Source organism: Dreissena polymorpha, chromosome 1 (genome assembly GCF_020536995.1).
Source record: "Dreissena polymorpha isolate Duluth1 chromosome 1, UMN_Dpol_1.0, whole genome shotgun sequence".
Taxonomy (NCBI): Eukaryota; Metazoa; Mollusca; class Bivalvia; order Myida; family Dreissenidae; genus Dreissena; species Dreissena polymorpha.
In genome coordinates this window covers 26,738,849-26,760,473 of record NC_068355.1, presented here as the reverse complement: position 1 = coordinate 26,760,473, position 21,625 = coordinate 26,738,849, and the positions used below count along the sequence as shown (strand labels likewise).

Here is a 21,625-nt window from a genome sequence, read left to right as displayed (position 1 = left end):
GTGTTAGCATTGTCAAACCACACATAAGTGTGAGTAGATAAAAAATATACTACAGGAGAGCACTTCATGTGTCCTCATATGCCTTGTTACGAGTATCTTTCTTCACTATCGAAATATATCGTATGTTTGTATTTGATTTAAATGCAGTTTTCTTTCAACACATTTAAATCACATGTAAATAGCGCCGTCATGCGAAAATGGGTCTTATGCTTTTCGGCAAGCGTTTGTTTAACCAAACATGTGCTTTTGCGCAGTCAGGCCATAGGCGATGCTGTTCGCTTTAAAATCCATTAATATGTTATGTTTCTCCTTACCAGAAAGAGAGATAGCTGAGTGGGCTATTTATATGATGGGCGCATATGGAACAAATAGCAGTTAACTGAGTTTTTTGATGATAGTAATTCATCTTTAAAGCTATCTTAAGATGTGCTTTATGTCACGAAAATATTTGGGTATTTCATTTCGCCTCTACAGGTGCAGATTTGTATAATGTGATATTTGATCATGTACATCCTGATCTAAATATGTCTTAAAGGAGGGGATAAATTTGTGAATACCAAATAAGTGTAATTTTACATTAATAATGTAAATTTATACAGTTTATCTGACAATGATGACACACAATGTGCAGTATGAATTGTATTAAGTAAGTGGACAGTCTTTGTAAAGTTTATTTTCATTTCCATAATTGGAATGTATAAAATGACTAGGTTTGACTAGGTAAATTTATTTTTCTCCCTGTATTCATCATTTCAGCAATCTTGTACGACAAACTAAATTGTCTCACAGCATATCTTGTTCAGGTCTGCAGAAATAATATACTCTGAAGTCAAATGGGTCACATTTTAAGAGCGCAATTTGCCATCAGTCATTTCACTGTGTCATCAAAGCCTGTAACTATCTATTTCATGTGTTTTGGATTGAAGTCACATACATGTATGCCCGCTTGTTGTAAAACCACCAGTTTTTTTATATTATATCCGTCACTTAAACATGGGTAAACATAGTTGAAACTAGCATATCGACTATATATCATTGACATTAAAAATTACATTGACTTTCTGATCAACAGGGTCAGAGTGACTAAAATGTTCCTTCAAGTACCAAAAAACAGGGTTAGGACTTACCATTTCCTGATCTACTTCATCATACGACTGTCCAACGACAACATGGAACTGACCCTCTGGGTGTTTATGTCTGTTGATGCATAGGAACTCATTATGTAATAATTGCTAATAATAAATGTATGCACAATCATTGCATTCGATGATTTTTAAGTAAATAAATTTCGTATTAACTGAAAGTACATGAACCAAATGTTCATGAACAGTGTAATGGTAATGTTCATGATATTCTACACAGTTAATGAGGTTTTTGGCCCAAGAACTACATATTTGTAAACAGTTCATTTGTCAGAACAATGTTTTCATGAACCTTTTTATGCCCCCCTTCGAAGAAGAGGGGGTATATTGCTTCGCACATGTCGGTCGGTCTGTCGGTCCGTCCACCAGGTGATTTCCGGATGACAACTCAAGAACGCTTAGTTCTAGGATCATGAAACCTCATAGGTAGATAGATCATGACTCGCAGATGACCCATATTGATTTTCAGGTCACTAGGTCAAAGGTCAAGGTCACGGTGACCCGAAACAGTAAAATTGTTTCCGGATGATAACTCAAAAACACTTTTGCCTAGGATCATGACACTTCATAGGTACATTGATCATGACTCGCAGATGACCCCTATTGATTTTCAGGTCACTAGGTCAAAGGTCAAGGTCACAGTGACAAAAAACGTATTCACACAATGGCTGCCACTACAACGGACAGCCCATATGGGGGGCATGCATGTTTTACAAACAGCCCTTGTTTTTTTAAAGTCTCTTTGGGGTAAAATAATTTTTCATTAACCTGTTATGAAATTCATGACAAGTTCATTAACTTTCACAATGGTTCAGTTAACTGAGTTTTGGATGTTGGTCAATTATCTATATAAAATTGCAAATATTTGTTGTATGGCATGAAGGAAGTCACATATTTTGTTACCCTTCTACAGGTGTAGGTTATAATGAATAATCTGACATTTGATTCAGCACATCCTGCTTCAGCTGTTTCAGTACTAAAATATAGAAAAGTGTAATTTCATATAAATAATGTTTAATTTATGCAGTTTTGCAGACAATTGATTAAATATGGTATGCAGTATTAAATTGAAGTAAATGGAATGTCAGGAAAGTTTTTTTTAAATTTCCATAATTGCAATTTATCACATGACAAGGTTCCTAAAATGTATTCTTCCCTTTTTTCTGTATTCATCATTAATCAGCAATCTTCTACATATATATGACAAACAACATTGTTCCACAGCGTATCTTTTGCACTCGAAAAGTCGAGCACGCTGTCTTCTGACAGCTCTTGTATAATTTAAGGTAAACAAAATGCAGTGACATCAGGCCTAGCAACAGAAACAAGGCCTGCCAAGCGCCAAAATATTTTGGGCCCAGCATGATTTACTTCTTCTTTATATAAAAGGTTCACTTGATTTTTTATAATCCCCTAACGGTGAAACCGGAGGGGACTTATGCTTTGCATTCCGTCTGTCTGTCAGTCTGTCAGTCAGTCAGTCGGTCACACTTTTCTGGATCCTGCGATAACTTTTAAAGATCTTGATATTTTTTCATGAAACTTGAAACATTGATAGATGGAAATGTGGAGATTATGTACGTCATTTCATTTTGTGCCTACGTCAAAAATTCTGGTTGCCATGGCAACAAATATATAAAAATTTTTTTTAGTTTTTTACTCACAATGGTGGAGTTTCACCGGTAGGGGACCATATTGCTTGGCAATCTCTTGTTAATATTTCATTTTTGATAAACACCTAGATATATTGAATGATTCTAACAGGATCTTGGAATCCCAGTTTAGCACTGCGATTTGTATGCCCCCGGTAGGGAAATTTACACAACTGAGGAAAGCCTCATGCATGTACAGTACAGCAAAGGCAGAACAAACATTATCCGCGGCTTCGCCACGGAAAGATTATTAGTACGCGGCGGCCGAATCATGTGTTCACGCGGCAAATCGCCTCAGCACTCGGCATCGTTCTGCGCAACGATGCCGAGCCTGTATCAACCTCGCGTACTTTCACGGAGTGAATCCACCGCATACGTACGCGGCGGATCAAGTGAATAGATATACATCTACATGTTCATTTGTGTAGCATAGAAACCTAGATTTACGCCACTTTCATATTTATTAGTTTCATGTTATAAAGGTATATCATGGGCATCGTACAGTTTATAGGTGCCTATCGCAACCGTTGTTTATTGTTTGTGTTTTCACTTATATACACTTATATTTGTTAATACAGCATCAACATACTAAAACAATATCACGGAAAGAGGAAAGTAATGCATTTGTATATCAACCGTACTTTCGTTTTTCCCAACTTACGACAGAAAGTATTTGATTTACGATGTGAATTAAGTTTTAGTGCAGATTCGTTCAAACGACACAAAGACACTATTTTGTTTAACGAATCATTTCGGCTTAGAAGAATGTCCAGTCATTAAAAATATCTAATTTTATAAACAGCCGGTAGCAAGATGAGTTGCAGCTAATTGTCAGTAACCACATTTTCACTAACTCTTTTGACCTGTTTATTCTTTTCAGTTCAATTCAACAGTGAAAAATGCCCATAAAATCACTTCAATATAAAATAATAATGAAACGGTGCAGTTTATAGACGCACACAAAGTAACTTAAACTACTTAAGCCGATTCTAAAAATGACAAAGATAAATTATTATTGAAATTGAATTAATACATGCCCTTGATTATCGTGTTTTGTTTTGATGACTTTGATTTTTGTTAAATTTTCAGGATTACAACAATTTGTTTATAAACGGGAATGCACTCACTAAAAACACAACAGCTTGCTTTTTTATTATGTCCCCCACTATAGTAGTGGGGGACATATTGTTTTTGCCCTGTCTGTTGGTTGGTCTGTCTGTCTGTCTGTCTGTTTGCGCCAACTTTAACATTTTGCAATAACTTTTGCTATATTGAAGATAGCAACGTCATATTTGGCACGCATGTGTATCTCATGAAGCTGCACATTTTGAGTGGTGAAAGGTCAAGGTCAAGGTCATCCTTCAAGATCAGAGGTCAAATATATGTGGCCAAAATCGCTCATTTTATGAATACTTTTGCAATATTGAAGATAGCAACTTGATATTTGGCATGCATGTGTATCTCATGGAGCTGCACATTTTGAGTTATGAAAGGTCAAGGTCATCCTTCAAGGTCAGAGGTCAAATATATGGCGATATTGAAGATAGCAACTTGATATTTGGCATGCATGTGTACCTCATGGAGCTGCACATTTTGAGTGGTGAAAGGTCAAGGTCAAGGTCATTCTTCAAGGTCAGAGGTCAAATATATGTGGCCCAAATCGCTTATTTTATGAATACTTTTGCGATATTGAAGATAGCAACTTGATATTTGGCATGCATGTGTATCTCATGGAGCTGCACATTTTGAGTGGTGAAAGGTCAAGGTCATCCTTCAAGGTCAAATATATGGGTCAAAATTGCGCATGTAATGTCACTTCTGCAATATTGAAGCTAGCAAATTTATATTTGAAATGCGTGTGTATCTCAAGGAGCTGCACATTTCGAGTGGTGAAGGGTCAAGGTCAAGGTCATCCTACAAGGTCAAACATCATATAGGGGGACATTGTGTTTCACAAACACATCTTGTTAACTATGTTTTCTATTTTATTTTGAATCCGCGCACATTAAATAATAGGATTGGTCATATAATAATAAATGTTCTTTTAATTTTTTTAACAACTAATGATTTAAAAAAGATTGTTAATTTTATGAAACATGTATACATCGACTCGGCGTCATGTCGCGGATCGAGGCTTGCCTCGGCATGCCGGGGCGGACAGATGCGAAGCTTCGCGGCGAAATTCGACTTGCTGCCGCATACTTACGCGGCTTCAACAGCTGAGGTGGCATCGACTCTTTTCGCCTTGCCGCCGCGGATCGCGAAATATGTTTGTTCCGCCTTGGCTGTACTGTATATGTATGCATTAGCATAATCTGTATAATTAACCAATTTATGCCTAGCATCTAGAGAAAAAGGCTTGGACCCAGATGAGACGCCGCATGATGTCTAAGAATTTTAAAGGAATTTCTGTAATACACATTCTAAATATAGAAATAAATATACTAGACATCCCTAATTTTGGAAATAAATTGATAAAATTTAGAAGGATGGGAGAGTCCACTAGCCATAAATGGGTTAAATTTGTAATCTGAAAACCATTGCCAAGAAAGGCTTGCTCAAATTAGGCCCATTTACAAAATGACGTCATTCATCCACATGAAAAGCATGGGCTTTAATAGTAGTGCATTTTGACAAACTGAGAGAGCTTTACCTGTAAATTAAAAGAAAGTAGTTTACATTATTATACCTCACTTTTATTCACAATGCTTAACTCCCATAGGCCATCATGACATAGAAATACTGTCAGACCCAGCGGGAATAAATTTACTGTCCAAAATATACTGTATCCCGCTGCCATAGCGATCACGTTCCATCAGCGGGAAAAAAATTACTGACAAAAAATACTGTATCCCGCTGCCTTAGCAATCACGTGCGTAATGTTCGAAAATTATACTGTCCCATTCGTGCATGCGCAGTACGCAGTTGTGCGTGTCCGTTGTATTTGGATAATTAAAATATCGATTGCAGCTGAAACTGTGCGGTAGAATAGATTAATGCCATTATTTAAGCTTTGACAGGAGTCAAAAAGAAAATCAATTTAGTATAAACGACACGCTAACCTCAAAGGCAACTTTAATCCAATGCTAATAACAATAAAGTTACAACGATTTACACTTCCAGTGTGTGTTCTTTAGGTGTTATGCATGACAAACACACAATCCGAAATACGTTTTGGATTCCTTTCGATGCTTTAAACAAATATTTTACTGTTAAAAAACCCACCATATTGTTGTCCCAAAATGTTATGTCACCGAAATGACATGCTACACGTACGTCATAAATTTCGTAATCAAGTGATGAAAATAAAATACGGAAAGCTGGTTCTGTAATATATTTTTAAAGAAATAATTGACGAATTAACAAAATTGATGGGATAAATTGATTACTAGGTCGGTGCCGAATAAAGCGAAGTTCATTTTGCTCTGCCCGTAAATCTGAACCACTCAACATATTAATGGTTGTTCATTGCTGAAATTAAATTCAATTATTGAATATAAAAATTGTTCATGGTTCATATAAATTGTTCATGTTTGAATAGTTTATTCGGTATAATAAAATAAATATTACATGTCTGCTTCGCCTCGGTTGACAGTATTTCCTCAAGTTGACAAATTTACTGTCACCCTGTCAGCAATGTAATATTTATATACTGTATCTAACATGCAAAGATTTTTGAGAAAGATCAGTATTGACTTGTGACATTTACAGTTAAAATTGTATACGCCTTCATGTTTGAACTGGTATATTTTGGCAGTTCAAAGAAAATCAATAGAAAATGGTAACACCTGAAATGATCTGTGATGTTTTGCAAGTGGGGTTATTGTTTATCGCAGTACACACTACAACTGAGGTGTTAAAGAGTATGATGTACAATGACAGCAAACAATCTGGTCAAAATGGAATGGGAATGTCCCATTAAACAGGAAAGTTGGGTAAAACAAGGGTAAAATACTAGCTTGACACAGATTTTATCTCAGCAAATTCTCAGATTAAAACATGTTATTTGGGTATTATGCTCGTCAGATTTTTGGGAGCCATAGCCGATTCACGATATATTGGACAACAGGATTTAACGGAACGTGATATATAGGAGTTGCAGTGTATTCAATGAAGTGTTGTGGTTGGAAATAAAGCCTACCTACCGACCCACATTTTGTGTGCATGTAACCAGAAACAAACCTATTTGTTTAGGGAGGCGGAAAACTACAACGGGCGAGGCATGGTCAGGGGTGATAACCCCAAAAAGGAGTTAGGGTAAGGGTTAGGGTTAGGGGTTGGGTTAGGGTTAGGGTTGGGTTTAGGCTAACCCAAACCCTAACCCGACCCCTAACACTAACCCAAACCCTAACCCTCTAACCCCACCTTGCGCAATACCATACCATGCCTCGCCCGTTGTAGTTTTCCGCCTCCCATTTGTTTAGGCCTAAAGCTTATGTATATACATGTGGTTGGTTATGCATGTAGGATCAATTCGGCTGAACAAATAGGGACATTAATTATGCAGGGCCGTGTTAGAATGTCATTGCCTATGACAAAGCCAATTTTTTATTATTATTCAGTGTTTTACTTTTTCAGCAGTTAATCTAAATAAATTTATTTTTATGAAACAACAACTAAATACTTTGTATCCAGTAGATCGGCGAAGGATTCTGTATTCACCACTTGCCCGATCTTCCGCCCTTCTGTCATGTTTGTAATTCCATGCCCTTGCTGTGCAATATCAATACTTATGTATCCATTATAGAGTAATACATTTTGAACAGTTTCATAATTAGATTTTAACAAGCAAGCAGCTATGCAAACTTTTAAAAATAATTTATTTTAGTGCTTTTTTTTAACAATTTAAAATGTGTATGCAAAGCATAATACCATTGTTTTGCGCAAATACCTTACTTACAATGTAGTCAGTATTAATAGAATATCTGCATAGAATATCTGCATATAACTTCAGACTTATAATATAATAAGTATGATCAGTTATAATAACCAGTAAGCAAGACATATTAGCATGCGAGGTATGATAAATAGGTTTATTCTTTTATTCGTATTTAATTTAACAAACACAATCTCTTTGATTGTATTTTGAATGTTTATACAAGTTTTTTGTATGGAAAGCTTAACTAAGAAGCCCAAATGTTAAAGGGATTTGTTCACTGTTTGAGACAATCCGTTAGAGATCCGTTACAATGGTAGAATAGAATTTAGGAGAGAACAACATTTTTTCCCAGCGGGGCTCATTGTCTGTTGGAAATTCAATAGCCCAAACCACTCGACCATACTGACCGTTATATATTTGTAAACATGTTATACTTGATATAAGTGACCCAAGTGTTTAAAACAAAATTAAAAGAAAACAATACAATTATTCAAAATTATGCAAATATTTTGTGTTCTTTAATCCTGTATGATTGTATGGATATCAAATGATGATAATTTATAAAGTAGCTGTACAGTCTACTCTCGTTATCTCGACATAGCATGCCTCGATTTTTTCGATATGTCTTGGTAAGCTCCCAACTTTTAATCTTCTTTATCTACATTAATAAACATCAATATCTCGATTTTTGTTATCTCAACTAATTCAATATCTCGATATAAACATTTGTCCCGAGTCTCGATTTTAAATGTGTTTTATCTCGAAGTGTGAATAACTGTCCCAGTGTCAGCAAAGGTGAGAAATGTTTTCTTTGATACTTCACTGTCGCGCTTCGCCCGGCTGCTCCCTATAACGTATATGGGGACCTTGATAATCATATAACGTACAGTGAAGTAATTAAAGCTTTTGCCGTCTAAAAGAAATGTAAATCACCGGGCGTAGATAAATTGCTTAACAAATATTTTATAGAAGCCTGCAATATTTTGGCAGGCTACATTACAACGATTTTTGACATGATTTAAATACAAGCAAATTCCACTTATCTTGGACTGAAGCGATTATAATCCCTATACATAAAAAGGGTGATTAAAATCTGACCCTAGTATTATAGAGGCATCACCTTATTTAAGTGACTTTGCAAAGTTGTTTACATGTGTACTCAACCAGCGAATAACAACATGGTGTAAAATCAACCATGTTATATCTGATGCGCAGTTTGGGTTAAGAAAAGGCAGCTCAACAATAGATGCATTTTTCATACTCCATTCAATTATTTAAAAATATGTTAATATGAATAAACGATTGTATTGTCGTTTCATTGATATGAAACGTTGCTTTGATTCCATATATTTAAATGCACTGTGGTTAAAGTTATACAAGTCCGATTTGGACAGCAAAATGTTGCGTATAATACACAGTATGTACCAGTCGGTCAAAGCATGTGTTAGACATTGTAACACATACTCGGAGTATTTTAATATAGCAATTGGACTAAGACAGGGGGAGATACCATCGCCGATCCTTTTTTCTCTTTTCGTGGAGAATTCTACTAATGTTTGCAGACGATATGGTTGTCATAGGTGAAACGCCGGAAGACTTACAACAGTCTATCGACCGTTTATATGAATATTGTAATACCTGGGGTTTGCAAGATAACATTCCAAAAACCAAAATAACAAGGAGCTATCAAAAGTAATGAGCGGTGGTTATATGGTACCGAAAACATAGACATTGTAAACAACTTTATATATCTGGGTGTAACACTTAATTATACAGGGAACTTTAATCTCAATACTAAATCTTTGAATGGTAAGGGCTTAAAAGCACTCAATGTATTGTTATCCAACCTGAAAACTTATAGTTGTAAACCAAAGGTTGCTTGGCAGTTATTTGATGCTTAGATTTTGTGTCTTCAATTATCACATACTCGTGTGAAATATGGGGTTTCTCAAAGTGTAGCCAGTTGGAAAAATTGCACCTTAAATTCTGCAAAGCTGTTCTTGGTGTCAGAAAATCAGCTTCAAGTGTAGCCGTTTACGGTGAACTTGTTAGATACCCGTTGTATATTAACAGATATGTACGTATTGTAAGATATTGGTTTAAAATAACGAGAAGCGAAAACATTATATTATGAAATATATTTGGAAGATGGTCTAATTGCCGTAGATGATAATAAATTGAACTGGTTTGGGAAGGTTAGGGACTTACTATCTAAATACGGAATTAATTATGTTTGGTCTAATAACTCACAAATCAATGAGGTTAATTTTTTGTCTTTGCTTAAACAAAGAGTTATCGACGAATACTTACAAGAGTGGAATCAAGATATAAATGATAATAGGGTACAAATTGTATACAAAGCAATAAAAACAACATTTGTTTGAACAATATTTAGAGACGATTGTTTCAAGAAATTGAAGAACAGTGATTACAAAAATACGCATCTGTGCACATAACCTGATAATACAGACTTGAAGATATGATAGATTTGAACGAAACTTGCGGCTCTGCCAATTATGTGACAGTAATGAAATAGAAGATGAATACCACTTTTTGTTGAAATGTTCTAAATTTGCCCAAATTTGAGAAAACTACATTAAAAACTATTATAGAGTCAGTCCTAGTATGGTCAAACTCACAAAATTATCAACTACAGAAAATAAAAATAAATGCTAATGTTAGGAAAGTTTATTTCAGAAGCACTCAAGATTCGCAATCATTATATCAATAATAATGTAGAATTTATTCAAGGTATTCGTTTTATAGTTTAAAATGTATATTGAACACAATATGACATCATGTGATATGCTATATTTGAACATGTATTGTTTTTATTATATAATGATATATTATTTCATATGAATAATATATATATATGAATATGCTATATTACATGTATTGTTTTAGTATATGAGGATATAGATGTTGCAATCATATTAACTGTATGTATTATCCGGTACTGTTTCGATACCTGATTTTGTGATTGTGATTCGAATGTATAATGTGTGCTCCTTCGAAAGTATAATTATTGTGATATTTTGAAATTAAAATTATTTTTATATTTTACTGATTATAGACTATGCTGATGTATATTATACAAGTTTAACTAGAATTTGTAATTGTGCCGTTGCTACTAAAAATGTATGTGGTTTGGATGCACACTGTTATTCTCTATGCTACTTCAAATTTACAATTAATATGTTACCTTATTAATGATTATAAAAGTAGTAAAATTATGTAGCAATATACACTGTTAACATGTGATTTAAAACAAGTTTTGTTAAAGTATCTGTATAGTTCATCCATAACTATTTTATAACATTTCTGCTAAATCCACTTACTATATTCATGTATTTTGTATTTTTTGTTTTTTTGTTTAACACTATAAACTGTAAAGTTTATGTGTAATAAAATTGTGTTCTGTTCAGTTCCTATAATGTGCGGTAGATAATAGATCCGTTAATTGCATCAATGGCCGCACATGTCTAATGTCGTTAGCCATTAACACTTGAATAAGGCCTGTCACTTTAACTACAATTAACTGAAATTAATACACAGCCTGCTGAAAGGCCAAAAGACTAATTGTTTTTACAAACAACATTCCAAAATGAATTGAGTTATATTACACCGTTGTGAGTATTATGCCACACAGTGACGGCTTTGTTTAGACCACTTAGCAGATATTCATATGTTAAAAACAAGGTAAATTTTCGTCTAATTTTTTCTTTGAAAACGCCTCATCAGATATCTCGAGCTCTTGTTATCTCAATATTTTTTCTCGTTCCCACCGGCTTCGATATAATGAGAGTAGACTGTATTTTCATTATCAGTCTTTGTTGTAAGTGGTATTTCACTCCCATGTGATATATTTATGTTGAACTTTTATTTTATTTTTATATGTGACAAAATTTTGCAAAATTGTAATTTTGATAATCTGTCAACATGTCCCTTTAAGTATGGGCATACAACAGCTTGTCTGGCATAAAGTATTATAATTTATATCAGGAAGTTTTAAATAACTTCAAATCATCATCAGATAACCATGTTGAGTCACAGGCAGCACCTGTACCAACAGCTTAAAGTTCATTTAAAAGTAAAATCTCAAATAATTTATATGGCTGTAGGGCAGATCATTAGCGATTGTAAATTTAGGTCAGTACTTATCATGCATGTTTAAATTAAGATGCTGCAAATGATCACTATTGTGTTGCATTCAACCTCTGTGTCATTAGAGTACATGTACAAGTCAAACTAACATCCTGACATAGGTAAGATATTTTGCATCATAAAGTTTGTAATGGCTTTATAATATGTTGAGTGAATAAACAAGACATGTGTCACAGAGTTACAAATATTATTATATTATTATGGGATTTTTGATTGAGTACATTATAAATTCATACAATACAATAGTTACAGTTTTAAAGATATTGAATTGATTTCTGTGAATATGTTTGAATATGATTTCTTTTTCTACTGAATTGCAGTAGAAGGTTACTTGGAACCACATGTTTAACTTGATATTGATTACATTGTGTTAGTTACAGTCTTGGAAGTCTTCTCATGTTAAATTCACACTCAATATGCAGACTGTATGCTGACTGTATGCTTATCAGCTCTAGCTATAAATAATGACTGTGACTAAAGATTCTTAGACTAGGTGCTAATTAATAACAGTCTTGTAGAAGTAAGGAAGTAAGGTACTGTATGTTGGATGAGAGATAGATATGATTGGTCAGTGAGATGTGTGGGTGTGACTTGGCATTAAGGATCTGTATGATCGATAAATGAATGAGAGATATTATTGGTCAGTGAGATGTGTGGGTGTGACTTGGTATTAGGGATGAGAGGGTTTCAAAAGAGTGACAAGTTAGTTTATGAAGGAAGGAAGTAGAGGTCAGTAAGAGAAAAGTTAGAAAGTCAGTTACAAGTTAGAGAGACAGTTGGAAATAGGAGGGTGGAATTTGTTAAAGAAGATCTGATAAGAATTTAATAGAGTTAAGAAGGAATGCTTAAGAATGTAATATATGAAGATGGAATTTGTTGAAAATTATGTGAACTATAAATGAATAAAAGAGTAAACGCATAAAGCGAGTTATGTTATGCCATTAATAACAAGGGCATAGATTTCCCCCGGTCCGGTTACACATGTATGGTTACCCAAAATTTTGGTTGACATACTCTTTGGATGTGTTCAAACATATGTCATGGGTGCATTGGGGATATATATTACATAATACTTAAAATCAGCAAATGTTTTATGATATTTTTTTAATACATTTAATTTTGGAACACTATGGTCTGTAAAGCATTGCAAAATATTGCGAGCCATCAAGGACGATAGTTTGTTGTTCGCAACTGTCATACAGGTGCTTGCGTCTGCAGTTTCTGTTTAAACCATTTATTTTGGTACATCCTTCTTAGATTACATGATTCAGAAGCAGCCATGTCTAGATTCTTTTGCTGATATGTAAATGTGTGTAATATAAGCACCAAAACTGTTATTTTTTCAGCTTTCTGGGTGACACACAATGCTACACGGAAAATAAATTGAAATAATGTCATGCCAAAAACCAGTAAAGAAGTGCTTTACTTGCTTTAAATAAAAGGTATATATGGTAAACATGTAAATAGATATGATGAACTGTATTTTATGAGGGGTAAGATATGGAATGTTTTATTCAAGTCAAACGCAGGTGTTCCATTGTTCATGAAGGGGCCTTGCATGTCATTAAATAAATGATAGCATATTAACATGCCAAGTTCACAATGGTATATCTCATTTCAATTTTTAAAGAGCTTATAAGACTGACAGTGTTTATTTTGTAACATTGGTATTTCATAGAATGTATCCATGTTTGCTGTTTAATCATTTAACTTTTAATGAGAAAAACTCTGGGCTTTTTGAGAAAATACAATTCTGTACTGCCGTTTTTACCGGACAAATGCAATATTCAAAATACTTATTGATACTCTTATATTTTTTTGTCTAAATAATGTTATATATACTTCAAATTGATTTGTTGCTGTACATATTTTTTTGAAAAAAAGTTGAAGAGGCGAGCGAAAAAAAAATTGTTGTTGAAAACAACAAAATTCTGGAGCGGAGAATAAAATAAAATCACATTTCAATAGACAAATAGTGCATTATCAAGAGATACTTTTATTTTACATTCAAATCAATTCTTATACAAAGAATATCGCCCTCATATTTATAGGAGTAAGTTGCATATGATCTTTGACCACGAAATTGAAGTGAGGGGCACATGTGACTCTACCTACTGCTGTACTATATTTGTTTGAAGTTTTTAACAGTGAAAGCTGTGAAAAGCTATACCGTGTTGCAAGCTGTGCAATAGCACTTGAAGAGAGACAATCATCAAAATGATAATGACAGACAGTCAGACAAAGGCCATGCATATAAACAATTGTGGCTACCTTATTTTAAAAGGGGAATATCGTTGGCTTGTATGATATTGTATTTTTTTGGAAATTTACGCATAACAAAGAATTTATTTGATGTTTCTGAAAAACACGGACCTAGCTGTTAAACATGTTCAGTCATTCATGTATTTTAAAAAATATTGTCCTTGTGAAACTTTTTGAACCAGCATTTAATGATTTTATGTTTATTTTTTGTTCACTTAAAATTGTGTTATAGGAAAAATTTGCATACATATAGGGAAATACCGTCCACATGCCCATTTAATGAAGAAAAAGTATTTTAAAAAACTTACGTCATGTTTCCCGATGTTGTTTGAAATTGAACATGCTTCAACGGTATCTGCTGATAGTTGCATGTTCAAAAGTAAACAAACACATTCAAATAAGTCGCAGTACGTAGAAGATGTGTTTATATTTTTAAGGGTTGGCTGCAGCAACTTTTCACCGCAATTTGTTATAACGGTCACGACAGAGAAACATGGACTGCTTGCACAGAATCAATCCTACAAACAATTACAAATCAAGGCGCTGAAGGCACTGAAGTTGTACGCTATTGCATAACCTTAGATGCTACTCAGTTTTCGAAATTATGTTATAGCTTTTTATATCACAAGTTTGAAATCGCCCCTGCGAAGATTTGTTCTAGAAATTGGAACGGTTCTGGAACTGTTCTAGAACATCAAGAACAGTTCTAGAATGTTCCATATTCGCGTTCTAGAACTTATGTTCTGGAATTGTTCCAGAACTGTTTTCTAGAATAATTCCAGACATTTGTGGAACAAGGCTTAGTTCTGAAACTGTTCCAATAATATACAAGAACATTTTTAGAACATTTCTAGAACAAAATAAGTTCAAGAAATTTCTAAAAATGTTCTAAACTGTAGTTCTAGAACACATTTAGAACTCTTTAAGAACCAGTAAGTTCTACAAACATTCTAGTGGGGAATAAGAACACATATAGAACAGGTCTAGAACCAAAGTCTACAATTGTCCTACAATTGTTCTACATATTTAAAATCAACTAGTTCAGACAATGATAATTTGACTTCTTTCAAATTATATTTCAAAACAATTTTCACATTGAAACTTTGCTTGCTGTGGTGTCTGCAAGATATTGCTGTCATATCATGAGATATATATATATATCATACACAAACAGAGGACTAATGTTAAGGAGGAGTGTTTGTTGATAGGTCTGGGATACTTTGTATTATTTCTAATCTTAAAACATTATGTGGGTACTCACTAGAAACAACGTTACGAGGCACTCCTAATGAGTATCCAAACATAAGCTTTTATGGAGAACTGGAGAAAATAATCCCTGAAATACCAAAAAGTACTTCTCCTTTAAGTCCTTACAAAATCTTCTGCTACACACATACATATACATGTATATAACTGACTATAATTTGTCACCAAATTACACATTATTTAATTTTTTTTTTACTGTATCTGTTCGGAATTCTGCATACTTAGTGTCTTCTGAATTTGCATGTAATCTTGTGTCAATTAAAACACTAGGACTTCACAGAGTTCCTCAACATTCACCATCACAAGAATCTCAGAGAACTAAACTGGAATTAGGTGACTAACTACAGAAGCTTCTGGTAACTGTAATGGGTGGATTTCATCCATCTTTTTCATAACATTATTCAGATATTTGTGTAGTTTTCTACATTAAATCTGTCTCCAATAGTGTGTAGAACGTGGCACTGGAAGTGTTTCATCATCAAAATACAGTTTCTTCACATGCTTCAGTGGACCTGGAAAAAAGACATATGAATGTATATTTTGAAACAAATATAAACTCTTTAACTCATTAACAGGTTTATAATTACAGAAACTTAATTCACAAGCAAATGATTGTGGTTTACAAAAATCAACATGTTCAAACAAAATTAAATTCTGTACAGTATCAGGTTGTTTTGCTCCCAAGTAGTTTCCTTTCCCCTAGTTGTTTTGCCTCCCAAGTAGTTACCACGGCCATTCTACCTCATGTGTGAGCCACACTACCAAGTGTGTAACTACTTCTGGAAGGCAACATAATTCGGACAAAATAACACTTGTTTTTTTCGTTTTATGTAAACCAAGTGTTTTCTTCTGTAATGATGTTTTAGAAATATGCTTTTCTTAAGTTAAAATTTCAGTAATTAACCTTATTCAGTCAGGCATTCCAGAATACATGGGTGTAAAGGTGACCAATGTCATTTTACTCTTGCATGTTATTAATGTTAATTTCACAAATTTTTAGATTATTTAATGTTTTGCCAAGTCTCGTCTTCTTGTAGTCATCGATAGATTAAAGTCTCATAATAAACTATTCCCGGGCCTCAAGAAGTTATTTTAGTGAGCATCACAGGTCTATAATCCCAGCCTGAAGTTGCGTGCAATGAGACTTTCAATGTAAACATTGAGCATTGTTAAATACTGAAATCACTTGCCTAACTTGCAGTGTAATCTTCAAAAAATAAGCATTGGTGTTTATGTGGTTTAAAAAAATGATAACCAGTTATAAAACAGAAAAAAAATGCGTCCATTTGCCTTATACTCGCCCTTCAGCAAATGGACCATTTATGAATTGTAATAACAGCTGTATTAAGAATAGTGTTCGACCCACAATACTGGTTGACTTACTTAACCCGTGTTTCGAAGTGTACAGTTAAGTCCGGTAATCTTGCGCGTCCGTTAATCTTGCGCACTTCGCATTTGCGAATCTTGCAGACGACAAATGGTTTTCTTTAGTGATGAAAGATGGAATTTCACATTTTAAAGAATTAACGGATTTAAAAGTTACGTATTCCATGCAAAATTAAATTCGATCATTACATTTAAACACCGGTTGCGTCATCCCTATACATGGTAAACACTGGCCTTCTTACGAAAACTTCAAAATGAATCACAAATTCCCTGCAGTCTTTAGCGTTTTCATACATTAAATTAAGAATTCATAAATCCAATGTGTAATTAAGCATTCCATTGCACAATATCCGATCAGTTATGGTATTTTTTGCCATGAAAATATATCGCATCAGACGACATAGTAATCATTTCCCGCCATTCTGTCAAACCAATTTGGTATGATATCCGCATGCGCAATGGCCTAGTTTTGATATTTTCTGTACACTATGGAAGCATGATCGTGGTATCAAACCTGTTATGGTTTTTTTTTTCACGCATACCGGTACTTTTTTATTACATTGTTGTAATTGTCCACTATTATTAGTGATTTTATATTTTTTGATTTGTAGTGAACAAAAACTGCACTAGAAATCCACATTTAATTTCAATGGTTTTGCAAACTGATTTTTAAAATATTTTTCTGGAATGTTTTTTGTCAATAATTGGACACCATATGTCTACAATTTTGCCTAAACGAGGTCTTTATACAAAGTGCGCAAGATTACCGGACACTGTGATAGTTTGAAAATGAGGTGAGTCATGTTTGTTTTGAAATCAAATCGGACAATTCTTCACTGAATTAATCAGATATTTCTGTGTTAATAAGCACATGAACTTATAATTTTCATAATAAATTTAGATATTATGTTGCCAATTTATAAAAGAACATGTTTTTAAAACAATTGACCCTTAACTGCGCAAGATTACCGGACAGCATCGTAAGAACTCTCTGTCTGGTTGATTATTCTTTATCACATATCAAGCACTGGTACTTACCATTTTCCGATACATGAAGATGGTTTTCCTTTCGATGTGTCGTTTAACTTAACATGAAGATATGAATTTAGTAAGGAGGGATTAATTTTAAGTTGGAAAATTAAATTCCAAAGCTTATTTCAGCACCGCATCATACGGGTCTCTGAAAATCTACCCAGCCTAACTCCAAATGTAAGAGATAATTTCATTGGCCAAAATTCACAAAACAGAGCTGACTGGTTTTTATTTTATTTACGTAGACTGTCAGCGGAGCAGCATTAACGAAAAACAGTCGGGTGCATATAAGCGCGCTTTTTTTAAATGGCAGACGTTATTTTCTTGTTCAATCGCGTATGAGCTTTATCGAACCACAAAATGTAGTCGCACCCAAAATAGATGTTGCTCACTACCAGGAGGGAGATCTCATCAAAGCCACTTACCAAAAACAAACATACGATGCGGTGATCAGTGAAATCCATCGTAAGTAAATTCGTTTGATAGCCAAACTTTTTGGTACCAATCTAAAAGGTTCTTGAATGGGGCGAACACTTTTTTATGACTAAAAGCGTTAAGCCCGCCTCGTCACTAATGTTAATAAATTCCTGTCGGAGAATACCGCAAAATGATATTTCAGTTCGCTCAACGCGGACCTATTTGACGAGGCGGTGTCTCGGTTAACAATGTCCCCTAAAAATGTCCATATTTCAATCGCCGTAGAGCAAGTATATTTCACTTACTGTTTATAACACTGTGTATTGATAAAAAACACAAAGTATTGAAATAAATCAATATTAAAGTTAAGGGGTCTTCCTGATCATTGTTAAACAATTTGTTGTAAATAGTACAGGTTCGGGCAATCATATTTTCGGATAACGAAAAATAATCTTGTAAATAAATATATTTCATAATAATAATATTAAAATTTGTATATACTGTTGATTACAGATGACGAGGTTTCTCTTGAAGCAAGCAAAGCGACCGCCTAAGCATGCTTTCGAGGCAACTTAAGATAGGAAAAAAACTCAAGGTAGGTATTATTTTCAAGGCATGTTCACAGTTCAGTGACAGGCAGGCAGTCCAAAATTACAGGCTTTAATATTTATGAATGTGAGTTGGACACTTAAATGAGACTCAAGAAATTCAATTTGCCTCCATTGAATAAGTGTTATTATAAGTATTTTTTTTATCAGTTGGTCAACACTGCCTATAGATATATGATTTTTTCCCTGTTATAAATGAAACATGAACACATTGTTCACAGTTATCCAATTTCACACTCACTCACTAGCCAGGGGTGAGTGAATTTATTTGAAAAAAAATCTGATGAACAAACGTTCGATAACATTAGCTAATTGTTTGTATGAGTAACTACTCAGTCTAGCCAGAATTTCCAAATGTGAAATTTGATGGTCTAAAACAAAGTATTCATGATTGCATGACACAATGCTCAAGTTTGGTTTTCAACACATTTCATGAATGATTTTAGAGTTCAGTGATCAAACACCAACAGAGCCTCGTGATAAGTTGCCTGTAAAGAGGAGCATGAACCCATCAGATGCCTCCGAAGATATTGACCTGACGAACAATGCTGCAAAGCAAAATCTCAGTAGTATGTTGGTTGTCTAAAACTTTTTATTTTAATCCCTTAGAAATATATAAAATCCAGTATTTAATGCGTTCAAATCAAAAAAACCTGCAACAGTGTCTTGAATATATTGCGTTCGTATTTAAGTTGGTGCTGAATGTCAAATTGTGTTATCCATCACCAGTTTACTTACAAGGTTTGCTGTATTGAAGCATTCTCAATTTGAAAATACTAATGTTGTGATCAAATGTGTAATTATTTGTTTGAATACTTTGATAATAAGTACACTCAATATTGACTAAATAAAAAGACGTTATGTCTATATTTGTAATACTGTCCAGCTGGATCATTTAGACTTCTTGTTTAGTTTAAGATGTGACTACATTTGTTATCTAAATGATTTCAGAGCAAAGTGCTCAAACACCTACAGAGCCTCGTGACAAGTTGCTTGTACACAGAAGAGCCTGATCCCATCAGATGCCTCCGAAGAGATTGAAAAGAACTGTTTACGGACATTTTCAGAACTGTTTTAAAACATTTGTTCCAGACTTATTTGAAGCAACCCTTCGAAACTGTTCTAAACATTTCTAGAATTGTACTGTAACACACCGGCTAGAACTGTTCTGTAATCATACTGAAAATGTTCTAGAATTATTCTGGAACAGTTGTTGAACGTTAAATGAGAAAAAAATTCTAGAACAATTCTATAACAGTTCTGGAAATTTATTCAAGAAAAATTCTGGAATAGTTCTAGAACGATAGTTCAAGAATTGTTTTAGAACAGTTGTTGAACGTTAAATGAGAAAAATTTCTAGAACAATTCTATAACAGTTCTGGAAATTTATTCAAGAAAAATTCTGGAATAGTTCTAGAACGCTAGTTCAAGAATTGTTCTAGAACAAACCTTCAGAACTGTTTCAGAACAAATTGTTCTAGAAATTATTCTCATTTAACGTTCAACAACTGTTCTAAATCGTTCTAGAGCATTTTAAGGATGATTCCAGAACACTTCTAGTCATTAAGTTCCAGTACAATTCTAGAAATGTTATAGAACAGTTCTAACAATCTTCGCAGGGGCACACCACCCATTTAAATGTATAAAGAGTGTGTTTTAAAGCACAGGTCAAGATGTGTGTGCACTATTTATCCTCATATTTATGTTAAAGAGATAACTTAAACAAAATGACAACAATATGTATCTTTTTTTTACAATTGGTTGCTGCACTGGCAACCTAAATCTTTATTTTTTGCGGAGAGAAAAAGTGATTTAAACTGTGAATTGTGAATTATTGGCGGATAATTTAAGTTGTGTAAAAAAGGCCGTTTTTATTGTATTTTTGTAGATTTTGCAAAAGTATTCGATAGCATACAGCATAAAAAATTGTGGAATGCTTTTGCAAGAATAAATGTTAATGGTAAATTTTTGGTTATTCTTCAATCGATGTATAGCAAGTTGAAATCATGTGTTAGAGTTAATGACAGAATGAAGGAATTTTTCCCATGTTATATTGGAATGAGACAGGGCTGTATGGCCAGTCCCATAATTTTTTTCCATGTTCATAAATGACTTAGTTACATATCTGCACTCAAAATGTGATCATGGTATATACAGTACAGCCAATGCGGAACAAACGTATTTCGCGATCCGCGGCGGCAAGGCGAAACGAGTCGATGCCGTGTCAGTCGTTGAAGCTGCCTCAGTATGCGGCAGCTAGTCGCATTTCGCCGCGAAGCTTCGCATCTGTCCGCCGAGGCATGCCGGGATTCTTGACATGATGCCGAGTCGATGCGCATCATGAAATAAAAAATCTTTTTAAAATTATTAGTTACATGTAGTTAACAAATTTTGAAAGAACAATTACAATAATAATTAAAATCATAATAAATTTATTGTGCGCGGATTGTATTATCATATACATGTAAGCATAGTTAATGTGTCTGGCCAATTAAGTTTGTTTCCCGCCCGTAGTGTATGTTTTTCACACATAAACATGGTCACGTAATTATGTTTTCGCACATACAAGTGGTCAAGGCTCCAGCATATGGTGTATTTATAAATTAATTGCATGTTGAGTTTGCTATTATATTTAAGCTGAGAAAATTAGCAGTTTAAAGCCACATCAATAATCAAGACGGTGAAGATGTATTTGTTGTTTTGTTAATTATCAGCTTATTATAACTATTGTTTGAAAATGCGTATATAAACACGTTTTATTTTGTTCATATTATACAGTTAATATCGCTACCAATTACCTGATAATCCCGTATA

The 21,625-nt window shown here is 34.0% G+C and overlaps 2 long non-coding RNA genes across 3 annotated transcripts in view; both read left to right on the top strand.

The window, feature by feature from the left end:
* Positions 1–21,625, top strand: part of LOC127865004 (uncharacterized) — an 87,808-nt gene that overhangs the window by 16,007 nt on the left and 50,176 nt on the right. The gene's annotated exons all lie outside the window — the stretch shown is intronic.
* LOC127864970 (uncharacterized) lies at positions 18,021–20,520 on the top strand. 2 transcript variants are annotated; one of them, XR_008042403.1, is made up of 4 exons: positions 18,021–18,251; positions 18,717–18,798; positions 19,258–19,380; positions 19,763–20,520. It is a non-coding gene; the product is annotated as an uncharacterized LOC127864970 (long non-coding RNA). The 2 variants fall into 2 exon arrangements; XR_008042402.1 differs by lacking the exon at positions 18,021–18,251 and adding an exon at positions 18,319–18,493.